Below are 3,577 nucleotides of genomic sequence, written 5' to 3'. Positions count from 1 at the left end.
AAAAAAAAAAAAAAAAAAAAAAATCCCCGTGGCCTCGGAATTTGCTCCCTTCCCCGGCGTCCCTCCTCGCTGGCTCTCCCCCAAATGGGGGGGATGGACCCGCTAAAAAGGGCTCCCCCGCGCTCTCTGCTTTTTCCTGTCCTCGCTGTACAACGACCCTCGTGAGGGGCAATGAAAAAACTCCCGGTAACCCCCTATTATTCTTCGCGCCACAAAGACCGCGGGAACGCCCCTCGGGACCCGAGGCCGCGCGGGCGCCCCGATCCTTTGTGCGCCTGGGGCGCCCGCGCCCCGCAGCTTCGCTCGGGAGCTGCGCGCCCGGGCGGGGCAGGGGGTGCACATGGGGACTTCGCTCGCTTTGTCTCGGGCAGCTTCCTCCCGGCCTCGGGCCATCAGGAGACTCCGCGTGCCCCGGACCCCACCAGTCCGGGTACAGCTGCCCGAAAACGTGCTGCCGAGGAGAAAAACGCCCCATTGTTCAAAACCAGCGGCAAGCTACAAATGACTATTATATTCCCATGTGAAAAACCTGCGGGGGAGCAGGCGTGCGGATGGACTGCAAACGCCCCACAACTGTCCTTCCCGTTTAAGTCCGGGTTTCCCGTGCTAAGAAGAAACGGAAGCGAGAGGCTTTTGTCTTACCTTGGCCCCGATCTGGTTGCCACATTGGCCGGCCTGGATGTGCACGATTTCCCTCATGGTCAAAATTAACTTGTTTTGCTCGCCTCCAGGAATATACGGGGCAAGAAAATATGTAGGCTTTTTTCTTTTGCTGGTCGCGGGCTGGAAGGATGGAACGTGCCCCGCAGGATGGAGCAGCGAGATCCGAACGCGACGGCAGGAAGATTCTGAGAGGCAGAGCAGAGGGGAGGGCGAAGGAGGGAAGGCGGGCAGGGCGGGGCGCGCGTGCGCGTGCGCGGGGCTAGGAGGCGGGAGATCTGCGCCCGCGCCCGGGTAGGAAGACAAAGCCTCTCCGAGCCGAGCCTTGATTGGTCAGCGCTGGTCATGTACCAGGCGCCCATTGGTGCTGCGCGGCGGCCGAGCGCAGTCCTCTCTGGGAGTTGTAGTCCTCTATTGTTGTCCACGCTGTAAAATGAACTTAGGAATGGGTGGGTGCTTGATTTTTTTCTTTTTTGTCGTTTTCTTATTTTTTAACGAAAAATGACCATGGTGAAAATTGCTTTCCTCCATACTGAAGTTTTTCTTTTTTCTTAATTTGCAAGCACAAAATATTTTGGGGGATACAGGAATTGGGAAGTCTGGAGAGCCGTGAGTTGGGAGGTGGGGTAGGCACGCCCTGAAAACTCCCCGCTGCGGAAGCTTTCGGGAGAAGACTACAGCTTAGCTCAGCGAAAACGCGACAAGTGTGGCACCCTGCTCTGGTACACAGCATCCCGTCCTTTGGTGACCCACGGCATGAACTTCAGAGAACAGTGGACCCCCCCACCCCACCCCCATACCTCAGGAAGAAGGACGCGATTGTCCTCCGGTTGCCTTGGGGTTTTTCGAGTGATACTGTTTCAATCAAAAGAGAAACAAAATTGCAGCACGGGGTTTTCAGAATAGAGATGTCTGCAGGGTTTGTTCAAAGAATGAGTTGAATATTTTAGAGATTCTGAGATCTAGAATTTGTGAAGCCAGACGTCTCCGTGCATTTAGGGACTCCGGGCCTTAGGACAGAATGTGAAGATTATTTGGTCATCTCATCAAAAGGGAACGATGTAGGTGAGATGCCCTGATAGAGTATTAGTGTTTTTCCAGCCTTCTCTTTCAGACACTTTGATGAGGTCGGTAGTTTTTCAGTGAGCTGATTTCACTGACCAGGAGTGGCCAATGTAGTCTCAGGATTTAAGGAGAAGAGGGGGTAAATTGGATGGGCAACACATCTCCTTCCCAGAATTCACTCATTTCAAAGATAGTAAGTGGCCACCGAAGCAATAAGCAAAAACACAAAATGATTAAAAATTAGCTCCTTGTCCTCTAGGATACTGCAGTTTGTTGAGAAAAGGATAAATAATGAAGGGGTGTTAAGCACTGTAATACAGCTGTGTTGCCAAGGTCATTGTTAATTCACACTAAATACACCCATGAACACACATTTGTACGTCGCTTAAGGGAACATTGAGTTCTGCAAGACCCTTACACTCATTTCAAGTAGAATCTTTTGTGTTGTAGGGGGCATGCCCACGATACAAGCAGTCATGTATTAATGGGAAAAGCTCGGAACTCAGGTGATTTGTGTTCAGTTTGTCTCTATCTTACATTAGCTACAGGAACCTACACATTTAACTTCCCATAGTTTTACAGATCTCGTTTGTAAGATCTACTGAAGCTATTTGGTTGTTGTGGAAATAGCTGAGATAATTATTAGGAAAGAGCTTCCTAGCCGGGCGTGGGGGTATATGCCTGTAATCCCAGCAGTAGAGAGGCTGAGGCAGGAGGATCCTTGCGAGTTCGAGGCCAGTCTGGACTACAAAGTGGACTCAAGTCCAGCCTGAACTGCATATCGAGACCCTGTCTCAAAAAGACAAATAAAAAAAAAAAAAAGGAAAGAGCTTCCTATATACACGTCACATTCTTACCATTCTTCTCATGTCTTGTTATGAAATAACGATTTTATCATTTTTCCCTCGTCCCTCGAAAGGTAAGGACTTTTACCAAACCAGTTTTCTGTTTGCCTACAAACATTTTCTTTAGGATTGCCCATTTAGGGGAAATGACCTCAAAATGTCCGTCAGGGCTATTTCTCAGGAATAACATGACTTCTACTAAACAAGCCAAATCAAAGCGAAATGAAATTCCACTGCAATGAGGAGTCCTCAAGCGCCACGCCTACGGGCTGTTTTCCAAACTGCAGCCTCCAGCCACGACTGCAACCGGCAATCCGCTTTCATTTCTCATGAGTCAGCGAACACCATGTCTTGGAGGACCGAAGAAGGACGCTCTGGCCACGTCAGACGCAGTGCATGACATCTATGGTACAGCCCTTCTAGCCGCGGCAAGCCTCGGGCGCCAGACTCTCTGGTAATGGATAGCAAATCTGCGCGGGAAGTGGGCGTTGGGCGGTAACCGGTGGTGGGTTGTCCTTGGAGTTGACCAATCACGATATGCTGCGGTTAACGGCTCTCAGTCGCCGGAACAGCCTGGACTTCGAGAGGAAGGGGGCGGGTTGGGACGGAGGGGGGCTTTGTGCCTGAACGCTTGAAGCTTCACCAATCAGCGCACAGCAAGCTGTGAAAGACACCGACAGAAGCCAATCAGCGCGTCGGCTCCTTTCGGCTCGGCGCTCGCGCCACCCTGGTGGCGACCGTTAGTGGTGGCGCGCGCGGAGACTCAAATAGGTGAGTTCTGGGGACCTCACCCGCGGTTCCTCCGCTACCATCTTGACTCCTCCAGAGGGCGGGAGGGGGGCGTGCCTTGGGTCCGACTGGGCGGAGGTAATTTGGAAATTTAGGTTGGAAATGAGCTTTTTAGAACGTGAGGGTCCTCCTTGCCCGGCGGCGGCGGCGCGCGGTGGGCGGGGGACACAGGGCGACGCGGGGCCGCGAGGGGGCCCCCTGCAGCGTGGGGTCGAGGA

At 52.5% G+C, this 3,577-nt stretch overlaps 2 protein-coding genes across 3 annotated transcripts in view; both read left to right on the top strand.

Moving 5' to 3' along the window:
- Window positions 1–3,577, top strand: part of Flot1 (flotillin 1) — a gene marked incomplete at its 5' end in the record, with an annotated part of 12,679 nt that overhangs the window by 4,886 nt on the left and 4,216 nt on the right.
- Window positions 2,646–3,577, top strand: part of Mdc1 (mediator of DNA-damage checkpoint 1) — a gene marked incomplete in the record, with an annotated part of 34,106 nt that continues 33,174 nt past the window's right edge. The window contains 1 exon segment of one of the 2 annotated variants that reach the window (XM_013509805.1): window positions 2,646–3,341. 2 annotated transcript variants of the gene reach the window in all.

Source organism: Chinchilla lanigera, unplaced genomic scaffold, assembly GCF_000276665.1.
Source record: "Chinchilla lanigera isolate Chin_1 unplaced genomic scaffold, ChiLan1.0 scaffold00182, whole genome shotgun sequence".
In the NCBI taxonomy this organism is placed as follows: domain Eukaryota; kingdom Metazoa; phylum Chordata; class Mammalia; order Rodentia; family Chinchillidae; genus Chinchilla; species Chinchilla lanigera.
The sequence above is the reverse complement of the archived record's forward strand: the minus strand, read 5'-3'. Positions and strand labels throughout refer to the sequence as shown.